The sequence below is a fragment of the Myxine glutinosa genome, chromosome 2 (assembly GCF_964187855.1).
Source record: "Myxine glutinosa chromosome 2, kmMyxGlut1.1, whole genome shotgun sequence".
Lineage (NCBI taxonomy): Eukaryota > Metazoa > Chordata > Myxini > Myxiniformes > Myxinidae > Myxine > Myxine glutinosa.
In genome coordinates, this window is record NC_136262.1 from 204,213,964 (window position 1) to 204,237,414 (window position 23,451).

Consider the following 23,451-nt stretch of genomic DNA (forward strand, 5'->3'; position numbering starts at 1 on the left):
CCAAACTAAGACATGCGCCAAACTAACACATGTGCCAAACTAACACATGCGCCAAACTAACACATCTCCCAAACTAACACATCCGCCAAACAAACACATGCGCCAAACTAAGACATGCGCCAAACTAAGACATCCGCCAAACTAACACATGCGCCAAACTAACACATGTGCCAAACTAACACATGCGCCAAACTAACACATCTCCCAAACTAACACATCCGCCAAACAAACACATGCGCCAAACTAAGACATCCGCCAAACTAACACATCTGCCAAACAAACACATGCGCCAAACTAAGACATCCGCCAAACTAACACATGCACCAAACTAACACATGCGCCAAACTAAGACATCCGCCAAACTAACACATGCGCCAAACTAACACATGTGCCAAACTAACACATGCGCCAAACTAACACATCTCCCAAACTAACACATCCGCCAAACAAACACATGCGCCAAACTAAGACATCCGCCAAACTAACACATCTGCCAAACAAACACATGCGCCAAACTAAGACATCCGCCAAACTAAGACATCCGCCAAACAAACACATCCGCCAAACAAACACATCCGCCAAACAAACTCATGCGCCAAACTAACACATCCGCCAAACAAACACATGTGCCAAACTAAGACATCCGCCAAACTAACACATCCGCCAAACTAACACATCCACCAAACAAACACATGCGCCAAACTAACACATCCGCCAAACTAACACATGCGCCAAACTAACACATGCGCCAAACTAAGACATCCGCCAACCAAACACATCCGCCAAACAAATACATCCGCCAAACAAACTCATGCGCCAAACTAACACATCCGCCAAACAAACACATGTGCCAAACTAAGTCATCCGCCAAACTAACACATCCGCCAAACTAACACATCCGCCAAACAAACACATGCGCCAAACTTAGACATCCGCCAAACCAAGACATCCGCCAAACTAAGACATCTGCCATACAAACACATCCGCAAAACAAACACATCCGCCAAACAAACACATGCGCCTAGCTAAGACATACGCCAAACTAAGCCATCCGCCAAACAAAAACATCCGCCAAACAAACACATGCGCCAAACAAACACATCCGCCAAACTAACACATCTGCCAAACTAACACATCCGCCAAACAAACACATGCGCCAAACTAAGACATCCGCCAAACTAACACATGCGCCAAACTAACACATGCGCCAAACTAACACATGCGCCAAACTAACACATCCGCCAAACAAACACATGCGCCAAACTAAGACATCCGCCAAACAAACACATGCGCCAAACTAAGACATCCACCAAACGAACACATCCGCCAAACAAACACATGCGCCAAACTAAGACATCCGCCAAACTAACACATCTGCCAAACTAACACATCCGCCAAACAAACACATGCGCCAAACTAAGACATCCGCCAAACTAACACATGCGCCAAACTAACACATGCGCCAAACGAACACATCCGCCAAACAAACACATGCGCCAAACAAACACATCCGCCAAACTAACACATCTGCCAAACTAACACATCCGCCAAACAAACACATGCGCCAAACTAAGACATCCGCCAAACTAACACATGCGCCAAACTAACACATGCGCCAAACTAACACATGCGCCAAACTAACACATCCGCCAAACTAACACATCCGCCAAACAAACACATGCGCCAAACTAAGACATCCACCAAACGAACACATCCGCCAAACAAACACATGCGCCAAACTAAGACATCCGCCAAACTAAGACATCCGCCAAACAAACACATCCGCCAAACAAACACATCCGCCACACAAACACATGCGCCAAACTAACACATCCGCCAAAGAAACACATGCGCCAAACTAACACATCCGCCAAACTAACACATGCGCCAAACTAACACATGCGCCAAACTAAGACATCCGCCAAACTAAGACATCCGCCATACAAACACATCCGCCAAACAAACACATCTGCCAAACAAACACATGCGCCAAACTAACACATCCGCCAAACTAACACATGCGCCAAACTAACACATCCGCCAAACTAACACATCCGCCAAACAAACACATGCGCCAAACTAAGACATCCACCAAACTAACACATCCGCCAAACAAACACATGCGCCAAGCTAAGCCATCTGCCAAACTAAGACATCCGCCAAACAAACAGATCCGCCAAACAAACACATCCGCCAAACAAACTCATGCGCCAAACTCACACATCCGCCAAACAAACACATGTGCCAAACTAGCACATCCGCCAAACCAAGACATCCGCCAAACTAAGACATCCGCCATACAAACACATCCGCCAAACAAACACATCCGCCAAACAAACACATGCGCCTAACTAAGACATACGCCAAACTAAGCCATCCGCCAAACAAACACATCCGCCAAACAAACACATGCGCCAAACAAACACATCCGCCAAACTAACGCATCCGCCAAACTAACACATCCGCCAAACAAACACATGCGCCAAACTAAGACATCCGCCAAACTAACACATGCGCCAAACTAAGACATGCGCCAAACTAACACATCCGCCAAACTAACACATGCGCCAAACTAACACATGCGCCAAACTAACACATGTGCCAAACTAAGACATGCGCCAAACTAAGACATCCGCCAAACTAAGACATCTGCCATACAAACGCATCCGCCAAACAAACGCATCCGCCAAACAAACACATGCGCCAAACTAAGACATCCACCAAACTAACACATCCGCCAAACAAACACATGCGCCAAGCTAAGCCATCTGCCAAACTAAGACATCCGCCAAACAAACAGATCCGCCAAACAAACACATCCGCCAAACAAACTCATGCGCCAAACTCACACATCCGCCAAACAAACACATGTGCCAAACTAACACATCCGCCAAACCAAGACATCCGCCAAACTAAGACATCCGCCATACAAACACATCCGCCAAACAAACACATCCGCCAAACAAACACATGCGCCTAACTAAGACATACGCCAAACTAAGCCATCCGCCAAACAAACACATCCGCCAAACAAACACATCCGCCAAACAAACACATGCACCAAAGTAACACATGCGCCAAACAAACACATGCGCCAAACTAACACATCCGCCAAAGTAACACATCTGCCAAACAAACACATGCGCCAAACTAAGACATCCACCAAACTAACACATCCGCCAAACAAACACATGCGCCAAACTAAGACATCCGCCAAACTAAGACATCCGCCAAACAAACACATCCGCCAAACAAACACATCCGCCAAACAAACTCATGCGCCAAACTAACACATCCGCCAAACAAACACATGTGCCAAACTAAGACATACGCCAAACTAACACATCCGCCAAACTAACACATCCGCCAAAAAAACACATGCGCCAAACTAACACATCCGCCAAACTAACACATGCGCCAAACTAACACATGCGCCAAACTAAGACATCCGCCAAACTAAGACATCCGCCATACAAACACATCCGACAAACAAACACATCTGCCAAACAAACACATGCGCCAAACTAACACATCCGCCAAACTAACACATGCGCCAAACTAACACATCCGCCAAACTAACACATCCGCCAAACAAACACATGCGCCAAACTAAGACATCCACCAAACTAACACATCCGCCAAACAAACACATGCGCCAAGCTAAGCCATCTGCCAAACTAAGACATCCGCCAAACTAACACATGCGCCAAACTAACACATCCGCCAAACGAACACATCCGCCAAACAAACACATGCGCCAAACTAAGACATCCACCAAACTAGCACATCCGCCAAACAAACACATGCGCCAAGCTAAGCCATCTGCCAAACTAAGACATCCGCCAAACAAACAGATCCGCCAAACAAACACATCCGTCAAACAAACTCATGCGCCAAACTCACACATCCGCCAAACAAACACATGTGCCAAACTAGCACATCCGCCAAACCAAGACATCCGCCAAACTAAGACATCCGCCATACAAACACATCCGCCAAACAAACACATCCGCCAAACAAACACATGCGCCTAACTAAGACATACGCCAAACTAAGCCATCCGCCAAACAAACACATCCGCCAAACTAACACATCCGCCAAACTAACACATCCGCCAAACTAACACATCCGCCAAACAAACACATCCGCCAAACTAAGACATCCGCCAAACTAACACATGCGCCAAACTAACACATGCGCCAAACTAAGACATCCGCCAAACTAAGACATCCGCCATACAAACACATTCGCCAAACAAACACATCTGCCAAACAAACACATCCGCCAAACTAACACATCCGCCAAACTAACACATCCGCCAAACAAACACATGCGCCAAACTAATACATCCGCCAAACTAACACATGCACCAAACTAACACATGCGCCAAACTAAGACATCCGCCAAACTAAGACATGCGCCATACAAACACATCTGCCAAACAAACACATCTGCCAAACAAACACATGCGCCAAACTAACACATCCGCCAAACTAACACATGCGCCAAACTAAAACATCCGCCAAACTAACACATCCGCCAAACAAACACATGCGCCAAACTAACACATCCGCCAAACTAACACATCCGCCAAACAAACACATGCGCCAAACTAAGACATCCACCAAACTAACACATCCGCCAAACAAACACATGTGCCAAACTAAGACATCCGCCAAACTAACACATGCGCCAAACTAAGACATGCACCAAACTAAGACATGCACCAAACTAAGACATCTGCCAAACTAAGACATCCGCCATACAAACAAATCCGCCAAACAAACACATCCGCCAAACAAACACATGCGCCAAACTAACACATCCGCCAAACTAAGCCATCCGTCAAACAAACACATTAGCCAAACTAAGACATCCGCCAAATTAACACATCCGCCAAACAAACACATGCGCGAAACTAAGACATCCGCCAAACTAACACATCTGCCAAACAAACACATACGTCAAATAAACACATCCGCCAAACAAACATATGCACCAAACTAAGACATCCGCCAAACTAACACATGCGCCAAACTAAGACATGCGCCAAACAAAGACATCCGCCAAACTAAGACATCCGCCATACAAACACATCCGCCAAACAAACACATCCGCCAAACTAACACATGCGCGAAACTAACACATGCGCCAAACTAACACATGCGCCAAACTAACACATGCGCCAAACTAGGACATGCGCCAAACTAAGACATCCGCCAAACTAAGACATCCGCCATACAAACACATCCGCCAAACAAACACATCCGCCAAACTAACACATGCGCCAAACTAACACATGCGCCAAACTAACACATCCGCCAAACTAACACATCTGCCAAACAAACACATGCGCCAAACTAAGCCATCCGCCAAACTAACACATCCGCCAAACTAACACATCCGCCAAACAAACACATGCGCCAAACTAAAACATCCGCCAAACTAAGAAATCTGCCTCACAAACACATGCGCCAAACTAAGACATCTGCCAAACTAACACATCCGCCAAACAAACACATGCACCAAACTAAGACATCCGCCAAACTAAGACATCCGCCAAACAAACACATGCGCCAAACTAAGACATCCGCCAAACTAACACATCCGCCAAACAAACACATGCGCCAAACTAAGACATCTGCCAAACTAAGAAATCTGCCTCACAAACACGTGCGCCAAACTAAGACATCTGCCAAACTAACACATCCGCCAAACAAACACATGCGCCAAACTAAGACATCCACCAAACTAACACATCCGCCAAACAAACACATGCGCCAAACAAACACATCCGCCAAACTAACACATCCGCCAAACAAACAAATGCGCCAAACTAAGACATCCGCCAAACTAACACATCCGCCAAACAAACACATGCGCCAAACTGAGCCATCCGCCAAACTAAGACATCCGCCAAACTAAGACATCCGCCAAACTAAGACATCCGCCAAACTAAGACATCCGCCATACAAACACATGCGCCAAACTAAGACATCCGCCAAACCAAGACATCCGCCAAACTAAGACATCCGCCAAACTAAGACATCCAACAAACTAAGACATCCGCCATGCAAACACATCCGCCAAACAAACACATCCGCCAAACAAACACATGCGCCTAACTAAGACATACGCCAAACTAAGCCATCTGCCAAACAAACACATCCGCCAAACAAACACATGCGCCAAACAAACACATCCGCCAAACTAACACATCCGCCAAACTAACACATCCGCCAAACAAACACATGCGCCAAACTAAGACATCCGCCAAACTAACACATGCGCCAAACTAACACATGTGCCAAACTAACACATGCGCCAAACTAACACATCTCCCAAACTAACACATCCGCCAAACAAACACATGCGCCAAACTAAGACATCCGCCAAACTAACACATCTGCCAAACAAACACATGCGCCAAACTAAGACATCCGCCAAACTAAGACATCCGCCAAACAAACACATCCGCCAAACAAACACATCCGCCAAACAAACTCATGCGCCAAACTAACACATCCGCCAAACAAACACATGTGCCAAACTAAGACATCCGCCAAACTAACACATCCGCCAAACTAACACATCCACCAAACAAACACATGCGCCAAACTAACACATCCGCCAAACTAACACATGCGCCAAACTAACACATGCGCCAAACTAAGACATCCGCCAACCAAACACATCCGCCAAACAAATACATCCGCCAAACAAACTCATGCGCCAAACTAACACATCCGCCAAACAAACACATGTGCCAAACTAAGTCATCCGCCAAACTAACACATCCGCCAAACTAACACATCCGCCAAACAAACACATGCGCCAAACTTAGACATCCGCCAAACCAAGACATCCGCCAAACTAAGACATCTGCCATACAAACACATCCGCAAAACAAACACATCCGCCAAACAAACACATGCGCCTAGCTAAGACATACGCCAAACTAAGCCATCCGCCAAACAAAAACATCCGCCAAACAAACACATGCGCCAAACAAACACATCCGCCAAACTAACACATCTGCCAAACTAACACATCCGCCAAACAAACACATGCGCCAAACTAAGACATCCGCCAAACTAACACATGCGCCAAACTAACACATGCGCCAAACTAACACATGCGCCAAACTAACACATCCGCCAAACTAACACATCCGCCAAACAAACACATGCGCCAAACTAAGACATCCACCAAACGAACACATCCGCCAAACAAACACATGCGCCAAACTAAGACATCCGCGAAACTAAGACATCCGCCAAACAAACACATCCGCCAAACAAACACATCCGCCAAACAAACACATGCGCCAAACTAACACATCCGCCAAACTAAGACATCCGCCAAACTAAGACATCCGCCAAACTAACCCATCCGCCATACAAACACATGCGCCAAACTAACACATGCGCCAAACTAAGACATCCGCCAAACTAAGACATCCGCCATACAAACACATCCACAAAACAAACACATCTGCCAAACAAACACATGCGCCAAACTAAGACATCCGCCAAACTAAGACATCCGCCAAACAAACACATCCGCCAAACAAACACATCTGCCAAACAAACACATGTGCCAAACTAAGACATCCGCCAAACTAACACATGCGCCAAACTAAGACATGCACCAAACTAAGACATGCACCAAACTAAGACATCTGCCAAACTAAGACATCCGCCATACAAACACATCCGCCAAACAAACACATCCGCCAAACAAACACATGCGCCAAACTAACACATCCGCCAAACTAAGCCATCCGCCAAACAAACACATTTGCCAAACTAAGACATCCGCCAAATTAACACATCCGCCAAACAAACACATGCGCGAAACTAAGACATCCGCCACACTAACACATCTGCCAAACAAACACATGCGTCAAATAAACACATCCGCCAAACAAACACATGCGCCAAATTAAGACATCCGCCAAACTAACACATGCGCCAAACTAAGACATGCGCCAAACAAAGATATCCGCCAAACTAAGACATCCGCCATACAAACACATCCGCCAAACAAACACATCCGCCAAACTAACACATGCGCCAAACTAACACATGCGCCTAACTAACACATGCGCCAAACTAAGACATGCGCCAAACTAAGACATCCGCCAAACTAAGACATCCGCCATACAAACACATCCGCCAAACAAACACATGCGCCAAACTAACACATGCGCCAAACTAACACATCCGCCAAACTAACACATCCGCCAAACAAACACATGCGCAAAACTAAGCCATCCACCAAACTAACACATCCGCCAAACAAACACATGCGCCAAACTAAGCCATCCGCCAAACTAAGACATCCACCAAACAAACACATCCGCCAAACAAACACATCCACCAAACAAACTCATGCGCCAAACTAACACATCCGCCAAACAAACACATGTGCCAAACTAAGACATCCGCCAAACTAACACCTCCGCCAAACAAACACATGCGCCAAACGAAGACATCCGCCAAACTAAGACATCCGCCAAACAAACACATGCGCCAAACTAAGACATCCCCCAAACTAACACATCCGCCAAACAAACACATGTGCCAAACTAAGTCTTCCGCCAAACTAACACATCCGCCAAACTAACACATCCGCCAAACAAACACATGCGCCAAACAAACACATGCGCCAAACTAAGACATCCGCCAAAGTAACACATCCGCCAAACAAACACATGCGCGAAACTAAGACATCCGCCAAACTAACACATCCGCCAAACTAACACATCCGCCAAACAAACACATGCGCCAAACAAACACATCCGCCAAACTAACACATCCGCCAAACTAACACATCCGCCAAACTAACACATCCGCCAAACAAACACATCCGCCAAACTAAGACATCCGCCAAACTAACACATGCGCCAAACTAACACATGCGCCAAACTAAGACATCCGCCAAACTAAGACATCCGCCATACAAACACATTCGCCAAACAAACACATCTGCCAAACAAACACATCCGCCAAACTAACACATCCGCCAAACTAACACATCCGCCAAACAAACACATGCGCCAAACAAACACATGCGACAAACTAATACATCCGCCAAACTAACACATGCACCAAACTAACACATGCGCCAAACTAAGACATCCGCCAAACTAAGACATGCGCCATACAAACACATCTGCCAAACAAACACATCTGCCAAACAAACACATGCGCCAAACTAACACATCCGCCAAACTAACACATGCGCCAAACTAAAACATCCGCCAAACTAACACATCCGCCAAACAAACACATGCGCCAAACTAACACATCCGCCAAACTAACACATCCGCCAAACAAACACATGCGCCAAACTAAGACATCCACCAAACTAACGCATCCGCCAAACAAACACATGTGCCAAACTAAGACATCCGCCAAACGAACACATGCGCCAAACTAACACATGCACCAAACTAAGACATGCACCAAACTAAGACATCTGCCAAACTAAGACATCCGCCATACAAACACATCCGCCAAACAAACACATCCGCCAAACAAACACATGCGCCAAACTAACACATCCGCAAAACTAAGCCATCCGTCAAACAAACACATTTGCCAAACTAAGACATCCGCCAAATTAACACATCCGCCAAACAAACACATGCGCGAAACTAAGACATCCGCCAAACTAACACAACTGCCAAACAAACACATACGTCAAATAAACACATCCGCCAAACAAACATATGCACCAAATTAAGACATCCGCCAAACTAACACATGCGCCAAACTAACACATGCGCCAAACTAAGACATGCGCCAAACAAAGACATCCGCCAAACTAAGACATCCGCCATACAAACACATCCGCCAAACAAACACATCCGCCAAACTAACACATGCGCGAAACTAACACATGCGCCAAACTAACACATGCGCCAAACTAACACATGCGCCAAACTAAGACATGCGCCAAACTAAGACATCCGCCAAACTAAGACATCCGCCATACAAACACATCCGCCAAACAAACACATCCGCCAAACTAACACATGCACCAAACTAACACATGCGCCAAACTAACACATCCGCCAAACTAACACATCCGCCAAACAAACACATGCGCCAAACTAAGCCATCCACCAAACGAACACATCCGCCAAACAAACACATGCGCCAAACTAAGCCATCCGCCAAACTAAGACATCCCCCAAACAAACACATCCGCCAAACAAACACATCCACCAAACAAACTCATGCGCCAAACTAACACATCCGCCAAACAAACACATGTGCCAAACTAAGACATCCGCCAAACTAACACATCCGCCAAACTAACACATCCGCCAAACAAACACATGCGCCAAACTAAAACATCCGCCAAACTAAGAAATCTGCCTCACAAACACATGCGCCAAACTAAGACATCTGCCAAACTAACACATCCGCCAAACAAACACATGCGCCAAACTAAGACATCCGCCAAACTAAGACATCCGCCAAACTAAGACATCCGCCAAACTAACACATCCGCCAAACTAACACATCCGCCAAACAAACACATGCGCCAAACTAAGACATCTGCCAAACTAAGAAATCTGCCTCACAAACACGTGCGCCAAACTAAGACATCTGCCAAACTAACACATCCGCCAAACAAACACATGCGCCAAACTTAGACATCCGCCAAACTAACACATTCGCCAAACAAACCCATGCGCCAAACTAAGACATCCGCCAAACGAACAGATCCGCCAAACAAACACATGCGCCAAACTTAGACATCCGCCAAACTAACACATCCGCCAAACAAACACATGCGCCAAACTAAGACATCCACCAAACTAACACATCCGCCAAACAAACACATGCGCCAAACAAACACATCCGCCAAACTAACACATCCGCCAAACAAACAAATGCGCCAAACTAAGACATCCGCCAAACTAACACATCCGCCAAACAAACACATGCGCCAAACTGAGCCATCCGCCAAACTAAGACATCCGCCAAACTAAGACATCCGCCAAACTAAGACATCCACCATACAAACACATGCGCCAAACTAAGACATCCGCCAAACCAAGACATCCGCCAAACTAAGACATCCGCCAAACTAAGACATCTGCCAAACTAAGACATCCAACAAACTAAGACATCCGCCATGCAAACACATCCGCCAAACAAACACATCCGCCAAACAAACACATGCGCCTAACTAAGACATACGCCAAACTAAGCCATCTGCCAAACAAACACATCCGCCAAACAAACACATGCGCCAAACAAACACATCCGCCAAACTAACACATCCGCCAAACTAACACATCCGCCAAACAAACACATGCGCCAAACTAAGACATCCGCCAAACTAACACATGCGCCAAACTAACACATGCGCCAAACTAACACATGCGCCAAACTAACACATCTGCCAAACTAACACATCCGCCAAACAAACACATGCGCCAAACTAAGACATCCGCCAAACTAACACATCTGCCAAACAAACACATGCGCCAAACTAAGACATCCGCCAAACTAAGACATCCGCCAAACAAACACATCCGCCAAACAAACACATCCGCCAAACAAACTCATGCGCCAAACTAACACATTCGCCAAACAAACACATGTGCCAAACTAAGACATCCGCTAAACTAACACATCCGCCAAACTAACACATCCACCAAACAAACACATGCGCCAAATTAACACATCTGCCAAACTAACACATGCGCCAAACTAACACATGCGCCAAACTAAGACATCCGCCAACCAAACACATCCGCCAAACAAATACATCCGCCAAACAAACTCATGCGCCAAACTAACACATCCGCCAAACAAACACATGTGCCAAACTAAGTCATCCGCCAAACTAACACATCCGCCAAACTAACACATCCGCCAAACAAACACATGCGCCAAACTTAGACATCCGCCAAACCAAGACATCCGCCAAACTAAGACATCTGCCATACAAACACATCCGCAAAACAAACACATCCGCCAAACAAACACATGCGCCTAGCTAAGACATACGCCAAACTAAGCCATCCGCCAAACAAACACATCCGCCAAACAAACACATGCGCCAAACAAACACATCCGCCAAACTAACACATCTGCCAAACTAACACATCCGCCAAACAAACACATGCGCCAAACTAAGACATCCGCCAAACTAACACATGCGCCAAACTAACACATGCGCCAAACTAACACATGCGCCAAACTAACACATCCGCCAAACTAACACATCCGCCAAACAAACACATGCGCCAAACTAAGACATCCACCAAACGAACACATCCGCCAAACAAACACATGCGCCAAACTAAGACATCCGCCAAACTAAGACATCCGCCAAACAAACACTTCCGCCAAACAAACACATCCGCCAAACAAACACATGCGCCAAACTAACACATCCGCCAAAGAAACACATGCGCCAAACTAAGACATCCACCAAACGAACACATCCGCCAAACAAACACATGCGCCAAACTAAGACATCCGCCAAACTAAGACATCCGCCAAACTAAGACATCCGCCAAACTAACACATCCGCCATACAAACACATGCGCCAAACTAACACATCCGCCAAACTAACACATGCGCCAAACTAACACATGCGCCAAACTAAGATATCCGCCAAACTAAGACATCCGCCATACAAACACATCCGCCAAACAAACACATCTGCCAAACAAACACATGTGCCAAACTAACACATCCGCCAAACTAACACATGCGCCAAACTAACACATCCGCCAAACTAACACATCCGCCAAACAAACACATGCGCCAAACTAAGACATCCACCAAACTAACACATCCGCCAAACAAACACATGCGCCAAGCTAAGCCATCTGCCAAACTAAGACATCCGCCAAACAAACAGATCCGCCAAACAAACACATCCGCCAAACAAACTCATGCGCCAAACTCACACATCCGCCAAACAAACACATGTGCCAAACTAACACATCCGCCAAACCAAGACATCCGCCAAACTAAGACATCCGCCATACAAACACATCCGCCAAACAAACACATCCGCCAAACAAACACATGCGCCTAACTAAGACATACGCCAAACTAAGCCATCCGCCAAACAAACACATCCGCCAAACAAACACATCCGCCAAACAAACACATGCGCCAAACTAACACATCCGCCAAACTAACACATCCGCCAAACAAACACATGCGCCAAACTAAGACATACGCCAAACTAACACATCCGCCAAACAAACACATGCGCCAAACTAAGACATCCGCCAAACTAAGACATCCGCCAAACAAACACATCCGCCAAACAAACACATCCGCCAAACAAACACATCCGCCAAACAAACTCATGCGCCAAACTAACACATCCGCCAAACAAACACATGTGCCAAACTAAGACATACGCCAAACTAACACATCCGCCAAACTAACACATCCGCCAAAAAAACACATGCGCCAAACTAACACATCCGCCAAACTAACACATGCGCCAAACTAACACATGCGCCAAACTAAGACATCCGCCAAACTAAGACATCCGCCATACAAACACATCCGCCAAACAAACACATCTGCCAAACAAACACATGCGCCAAACTAACACATCCGCCAAACTAACACATGCGCCAAACTAACACATCCGCCAAACTAACACATCCGCCAAACAAACACATGCGCCAAACTAAGACATCCACCAAACTAACACATCCGCCAAACAAACACATGCGCCAAGCTAAGCCATCTGCCAAACTAAGACATCCGCCACACAAACAGATCCGCCAAACAAACACATCCGCCAAACAAACTCATGCGCCAAACTCACACATCCGCCAAACAAACACATGTGCCAAACTAGCACATCCGCCAAACCAAGACATCCGCCAAACTAAGACATCCGCCATACAAACACATCCGCCAAACAAACACATCCGCCAAACAAACACATGCGCCTAACTAAGACATACGCCAAACTAAGCCATCCGCCAAACAAACACATCCGCCAAACAAACACATGCGCCAAACAAACACATCCGCCAAACTAACGCATCCGCCAAACTAACACATCCGCCAAACAAACACATGCGCCAAACTAAGACATCCGCCAAACTAACACATGCGCCAAACTAAGACATGCGCCAAACTAACACATCCGCCAAACTAACACATGCGCCAAACTAACACATGCGCCAAACTAACACATGTGCCAAACTAAGACATGTGCCAAACTAAGACATCCGCCAAACTAAGACATCCGCCAAACAAACGCATCCGCCAAACAAACACATGCGCCAAACTAAGACATCCACCAAACTAACACATCCGCCAAACAAACACATGCGCCAAGCTAAGCCATCTGCCAAACTAAGACATCCGCCAAACAAACAGATCCGCCAAACAAACACATCCGCCAAACAAACTCATGCGCCAAACTCACACATCCGCCAAACAAACACATGTGCCAAACTAACACATCCGCCAAACCAAGACATCCGCCAAACTAAGACATCCGCCATACAAACACATCCGCCAAACAAACACATCCGCCAAACAAACACATGCGCCTAACTAAGACATACGCCAAAATAAGCCATCCGCCAAACAAACACATCCGCCAAACAAACACATCCGCCAAACAAACACATGCACCAAAGTAACACATGCGCCAAACAAACACATGCGCCAAACTAACACATCCGCCAAACTAACACATCTGCCAAACAAACACATGCGCCAAACTAACACATCCGCCAAACTAAGCCATCCGCCAAACAAACACATTTGCCAAACTAAGACATCCGCCAAATTAACACATCCGCCAAACAAACACATGCGCGAAACTAAGACATCCGCCACACTAACACATCTGCCAAACAAACACATGCGTCAAATAAACACATCCGCCAAACAAACACATGCGCCAAATTAAGACATCCGCCAAACTAACACATGCGCCAAACTAAGACATGCGCCAAACAAAGATATCCGCCAAACTAAGACATGCACCAAACTAAGACATGCACCAAACTAAGACATCTGCCAAACTAAGACATCCGCCATACAAACACATCCGCCAAACAAACACATCCGCCAAACAAACACATGCGCCAAACTAACACATCCGCCAAACTAAGCCATCCGCCAAACAAACACATTTGCCAAACTAAGACATCCGCCAAATTAACACATCCGCCAAACAAACACATGCGCGAAACTAAGACATCCGCCACACTAACACATCTGCCAAACAAACACATGCGTCAAATAAACACATCCGCCAAACAAACACATGCGCCAAATTAAGACATCCGCCAAACTAACACATGCGCCAAACTAAGACATGCGCCAAACAAAGATATCCGCCAAACTAAGACATCCGCCATACAAACACATCCGCCAAACAAACACATCCGCCAAACTAACACATGCGCCAAACTAACACATGCGCCTAACTAACACATGCGCCAAACTAAGACATGCGCCAAACTAAGACATCCGCCAAACTAAGACATCCGCCATACAAACACATCCGCCAAACAAACACATGCGCCAAACTAACACATGCGCCAAACTAACACATCCGCCAAACTAACACATCCGCCAAACAAACACATGCGCAAAACTAAGCCATCCACCAAACTAACACATCCGCCAAACAAACACATGCGCCAAACTAAGCCATCCGCCAAACTAAGACATCCACCAAACAAACACATCCGCCAAACAAACACATCCACCAAACAAACTCATGCGCCAAACTAACACATCCGCCAAACAAACACATGTGCCAAACTAAGACATCCGCCAAACTAACACCTCCGCCAAACAAACACATGCGCCAAACGAAGACATCCGCCAAACTAAGACATCCGCCAAACAAACACATGCGCCAAACTAAGACATCCCCCAAACTAACACATCCGCCAAACAAACACATGCGCCAAGCTAAGCCATCTGCCAAACTAAGACATCCGCCACACAAACAGATCCGCCAAACAAACACATCCGCCAAACAAACTCATGCGCCAAACTCACACATCCGCCAAACAAACACATGTGCCAAACTAGCACATCCGCCAAACCAAGACATCCGCCAAACTAAGACATCCGCCATACAAACACATCCGCCAAACAAACACATCCGACAAACAAACACATGCGCCTAACTAAGACATACGCCAAACTAAGCCATCCGCCAAACAAACACATCCGCCAAACAAACACATGCGCCAAACAAACACATCCGCCAAACTAACGCATCCGCCAAACTAACACATCCGCCAAACAAACACATGCGCCAAACTAAGACATCCGCCAAACTAACACATGCGCCAAACTAAGACATGCGCCAAACTAACACATCCGCCAAACTAACACATGCGCCAAACTAACACATGCGCCAAACTAACACATGTGCCAAACTAAGACATGTGCCAAACTAAGACATCCGCCAAACTAAGACATCTGCCATACAAACGCATCCGCCAAACAAACGCATCCGCCAAACAAACACATGCGCCAAACTAAGACATCCACCAAACTAACACATCCGCCAAACAAACACATGCGCCAAGCTAAGCCATCTGCCAAACTAAGACATCCGCCAAACAAACAGATCCGCCAAACAAACACATCCACCAAACAAACTCATGCGCCAAACTCACACATCCGCCAAACAAACACATGTGCCAAACTAACACATCCGCCAAACCAAGACATCCGCCAAACTAAGACATCCGCCATACAAACACATCCGCCAAACAAACACATCCGCCAAACAAACACATGCGCCTAACTAAGACATACGCCAAACTAAGCCATCCGCCAAACAAACACATCCGCCAAACAAACACATCCGCCAAACAAACACATGCACCAAAGTAACACATGCGCCAAACAAACACATGCGCCAAACTAACACATCCGCCAAACTAACACATCTGCCAAACAAACACATGCGCCAAACTAACACATCCGCCAAACTAAGCCATCCGCCAAACAAACACATTTGCCAAACTAAGACATCCGCCAAATTAACACATCCGCCAAACAAACACATGCGCGAAACTAAGACATCCGCCACACTAACACATCTGCCAAACAAACACATGCGTCAAATAAACACATCCGCCAAACAAACACATGCGCCAAATTAAGACATCCGCCAAACTAACACATGCGCCAAACTAAGACATGCGCCAAACAAAGATATCCGCCAAACTAAGACATGCACCAAACTAAGACATGCACCAAACTAAGACATCTGCCAAACTAAGACATCCGCCATACAAACACATCCGCCAAACAAACACATCCGCCAAACAAACACATGCGCCAAACTAACACATCCGCCAAACTAAGCCATCCGCCAAACAAACACATTTGCCAAACTAAGACATCCGCCAAATTAACACATCCGCCAAACAAACACATGCGCGAAACTAAGACATCCGCCACACTAACACATCTGCCAAACAAACACATGCGTCAAATAAACACATCCGCCAAACAAACACATGCGCCAAATTAAGACATCCGCCAAACTAACACATGCGCCAAACTAAGACATGCGCCAAACAAAGATATCCGCCAAACTAAGACATCCGCCATACAAACACATCCGCCAAACAAACACATCCGCCAAACTAACACATGCGCCAAACTAACACATGCGCCTAACTAACACATGCGCCAAACTAAGACATGCGCCAAACTAAGACATCCGCCAAACTAAGACATCCGCCATACAAACACATCCGCCAAACAAACACATGCGCCAAACTAACACATGCGCCAAACTAACACATCCGCCAAACTAACACATCCGCCAAACAAACACATGCGCAAAACTAAGCCATCCACCAAACTAACACATCCGCCAAACAAACACATGCGCCAAACTAAGCCATCCGCCAAACTAAGACATCCACCAAACAAACACATCCGCCAAACAAACACATCCACCAAACAAACTCATGCGCCAAACTAACACATCCGCCAAACAAACACATGTGCCAAACTAAGACATCCGCCAAACTAACACCTCCGCCAAACAAACACATGCGCCAAACGAAGACATCCGCCAAACTAAGACATCCGCCAAACAAACACATGCGCCAAACTAAGACATCCCCCAAACTAACACATCCGCCAAACAAACACATGTGCCAAACTAAGTCTTCCGCCAAACTAACACATCCGCCAAACTAACACATCCGCCAAACAAACACATGCGCCAAACAAACACATGCGCCAAACTAAGACATCCGCCAAAGTAACACATCCGCCAAACAAACACATGCGCGAAACTAAGACATCCGCCAAACTAACACATCCGCCAAACTAACACATCCGCCAAACAAACACATGCGCCAAACAAACACATCCGCCAAACTAACACATCCGCCAAACTAACACATCCGCCAAACTAACACATCCGCCAAACAAACACATCCGCCAAACTAAGACATCCGCCAAACTAACACATGCGCCAAACTAACACATGCGCCAAACTAAGACATCCGCCAAACTAAGACATCCGCCATACAAACACATTCGCCAAACAAACACATCTGCCAAACAAACACATCCGCCAAACTAACACATCCGCCAAACTAACACATCCGCCAAACAAACACATGCGCCAAACAAACACATGCGACAAACTAATACATCCGCCAAACTAACACATGCACCAAACTAACACATGCGCCAAACTAAGACATCCGCCAAACTAAGACATGCGCCATACAAACACATCTGCCAAACAAACACATCTGCCAAACAAACACATGCGCCAAACTAACACATCCGCCAAACTAACACATGCGCCAAACTAAAACATCCGCCAAACTAACACATCCGCCAAACAAACACATGCGCCAAACTAACACATCCGCCAAACTAACACATCCGCCAAACAAACACATGCGCCAAACTAAGACATCCACCAAACTAACGCATCCGCCAAACAAACACATGTGCCAAACTAAGACATCCGCCAAACGAACACATGCGCCAAACTAACACATGCACCAAACTAAGACATGCACCAAACTAAGACATCTGCCAAACTAAGACATCCGCCATACAAACACATCCGCCAAACAAACACATCCGCCAAACAAACACATGCGCCAAACTAACACATCCGCAAAACTAAGCCATCCGTCAAACAAACACATTTGCCAAACTAAGACATCCGCCAAATTAACACATCCGCCAAACAAACACATGCGCGAAACTAAGACATCCGCCAAACTAACACAACTGCCAAACAAACACATACGTCAAATAAACACATCCGCCAAACAAACATATGCACCAAATTAAGACATCCGCCAAACTAACACATGCGCCAAACTAACACATGCGCCAAACTAAGACATGCGCCAAACAAAGACATCCGCCAAACTAAGACATCCGCCATACAAACACATCCGCCAAACAAACACATCCGCCAAACTAACACATGCGCGAAACTAACACATGCGCCAAACTAACACATGCGCCAAACTAAGACATGCGCCAAACTAAGACATCCGCCAAACTAAGACATCCGCCATACAAACACATCCGCCAAACAAACACATCCGCCAAACTAACACATGCACCAAACTAACACATGCGCCAAACTAACACATCCGCCAAACTAACACATCCGCCAAACAAACACATGCGCCAAACTAAGCCATCCACCAAACGAACACATCCGCCAAACAAACACATGCGCCAAACTAAGCCATCCGCCAAACTAAGACATCCCCCAAACAAACACATCCGCCAAACAAACACATCCACCAAACAAACTCATGCGCCAAACTAACACATCCGCCAAACAAACACATGTGCCAAACTAAGACATCCGCCAAACTAACACATCCGCCAAACTAACACATCCGCCAAACAAACACATGCGCCAAACTAAGACATCTGCCAAACTAAGAAATCTGCCTCACAAACACGTGCGCCAAACTAAGACATCTGCCAAACTAACACATCCGCCAAACAAACACATGCGCCAAACTTAGACATCCGCCAAACTAACACATTCGCCAAACAAACCCATGCGCCAAACTAAGACATCCGCCAAACGAACAGATCCGCCAAACAAACACATGCGCCAAACTTAGACATCCGCCAAACTAACACATCCGCCAAACAAACACATGCGCCAAACTAAGACATCCACCAAACTAACACATCCGCCAAACAAACACATGCGCCAAACAAACACATCCGCCAAACTAACACATCCGCCAAACAAACAAATGCGCCAAACTAAGACATCCGCCAAACTAACACATCCGCCAAACAAACACATGCGCCAAACTGAGCCATCCGCCAAACTAAGACATCCGCCAAACTAAGACATCCGCCAAACTAAGACATCCGCCATACAAACACATGCGCCAAACTAAGACATCCGCCAAACCAAGACATCCGCCAAACTAAGACATCCGCCAAACTAAGACATCTGCCAAACTAAGACATCCAACAAACTAAGACATCCGCCATGCAAACACATCCGCCAAACAAACACATCCGCCAAACAAACACATGCGCCTAACTAAGACATACGCCAAACTAAGCCATCTGCCAAACAAACACATCCGCCAAACAAACACATGCGCCAAACAAACACATCCGCCAAACTAACACATCCGCCAAACTAACACATCCGCCAAACAAACACATGCGCCAAACTAAGACATCCGCCAAACTAACACATGCGCCAAACTAACACATGCGCCAAACTAACACATGCGCCAAACTAACACATCTGCCAAACTAACACATCCGCCAAACAAACACATGCGCCAAACTAAGACATCCGCCAAACTAACACATCTGCCAAACAAACACATGCGCCAAACTAAGACATCCGCCAAACTAAGACATCCGCCAAACAAACACATCCGCCAAACAAACACATCCGCCAAACAAACTCATGCGCCAAACTAACACATCCGCCAAACAAACACATGTGCCAAACTAAGACATCCGCTAAACTAACACATCCGCCAAACTAACACATCCACCAAACAAACACATGCGCCAAACTAACACATCTGCCAAACTAACACATGCGCCAAACTAACACATGCGCCAAACTAAGACATCCGCCAACCAAACACATCCGCCAAACAAATACATCCGCCAAATAAACTCATGCGCCAAACTAACACATCCGCCAAACAAACACATGTGCCAAACTAAGTCATCCGCCAAACTAACACATCCGCCAAACTAACACATCCGCCAAACAAACACATGCGCCAAACTTAGACATCCGCCAAACCAAGACATCCGCCAAACTAAGACATCTGCCATACAAACACATCCGCAAAACAAACACATCCGCCAAACAAACACATGCGCCTAGCTAAGACATACGCCAAACTAAGCCATCCGCCAAACAAACACATCCGCCAAACAAACACATGCGCCAAACAAACACATCCGCCAAACTAACACATCTGCCAAACTAACACATCCGCCAAACAAACACATGCGCCAAACTAAGACATCCGCCAAACTAACACATGCGCCAAACTAACACATGCGCCAAACTAACACATGCGCCAAACTAACACATCCGCCAAACTAACACATCCGCCAAACAAACACATGCGCCAAACTAAGACATCCACCAAACGAACACATCCGCCAAACAAACACATGCGCCAAACTAAGACATCCGCCAAACTAAGACATCCGCCAAACAAACACTTCCGCCAAACAAACACATCCGCCAAACAAACACATGCGCCAAACTAACACATCCGCCAAAGAAACACATGCGCCAAACTAAGACATCCACCAAACGAACACATCCGCCAAACAAACACATGCGCCAAACTAAGACATCCGCCAAACTAAGACATCCGCCAAACTAAGACATCCGCCAAACTAACACATCCGCCATACAAACACATGCGCCAAACTAACACATCCGCCAAACTAACACATGCGCCAAACTAACACATGCGCCAAACTAAGACATCCGCCAAACTAAGACATCCGCCATACAAACACATCCGCCAAACAAACACATCTGCCAAACAAACTCATGTGCCAAACTAACACATCCGCCAAACTAACACATGCGCCAAACTAACACATCCGCCAAACTAACACATCCGCCAAACAAACACATGCGCCAAACTAAGACATCCACCAAACTAACACATCCGCCAAACAAACACATGCGCCAAGCTAAGCCATCTGCCAAACTAAGACATCCGCCAAACAAACAGATCCGCCAAACAAACACATCCGCCAAACAAACTCATGCGCCAAACTCACACATCCGCCAAACAAACACATGTGCCAAACTAACACATCCGCCAAACCAAGACATCCGCCAAACTAAGACATCCGCCATACAAACACATCCGCCAAACAAACACATCCGCCAAACAAACACATGCGCCTAACTAAGACATCTGCCAAACTAACACATGCGCCAAACTAACACATGCGCCAAACTAAGACATCCGCCAACCAAACACATCCGCCAAACAAATACATCCGCCAAACAAACTCATGCGCCAAACTAACACATCCGCCAAACAAACACATGTGCCAAACTAAGTCATCCGCCAAACTAACACATCCGCCAAAGTAACACATCCGCCAAACAAACACATGCGCCAAACTTAGACATCCGCCAAACCAAGACATCCGCCAAACTAAGACATCTGCCATACAAACACATCCGCAAAACAAACACATCCGCCAAACAAACACATGCGCCTAGCTAAGACATACGCCAAACTAAGCCATCCGCCAAACAAACACATCCGCCAAACAAACACATGCGCCAAACAAACACATCCGCCAAACTAACACATCTGCCAAACTAACACATCCGCCAAACAAACACATGCGCCAAACTAAGACATCCGCCAAACTAACACATGCGCCAAACTAACACATGCGCCAAACTAACACATGCGCCAAACTAACACATCCGCCAAACTAACACATCCGCCAAACAAACACATGCGCCAACCTAAGACATCCACCAAACGAACACATCCGCCAAACAAACACATGCGCCAAACTAAGACATCCGCCAAACTAAGACATCCGCCAAACAAACACTTCCGCCAAACAAACACATCCGCCAAACAAACACATGCGCCAAACTAACACATCCGCCAAAGAAACACATGCGCCAAACTAAGACATCCACCAAACGAACACATCCGCCAAACAAACACATGCGCCAAACTAAGACATCCGCCAAACTAAGACATCCGCCAAACTAAGACATCCGCCAAACTAACACATCCGCCATACAAACACATGCGCCAAACTAACACATCCGCTAAACTAACACATGCGCCAAACTAACACATGCGCCAAACTAAGACATCCGCCAAACTAAGACATCCGCCATACAAACACATCCGCCAAACAAACACATCTGCCAAACAA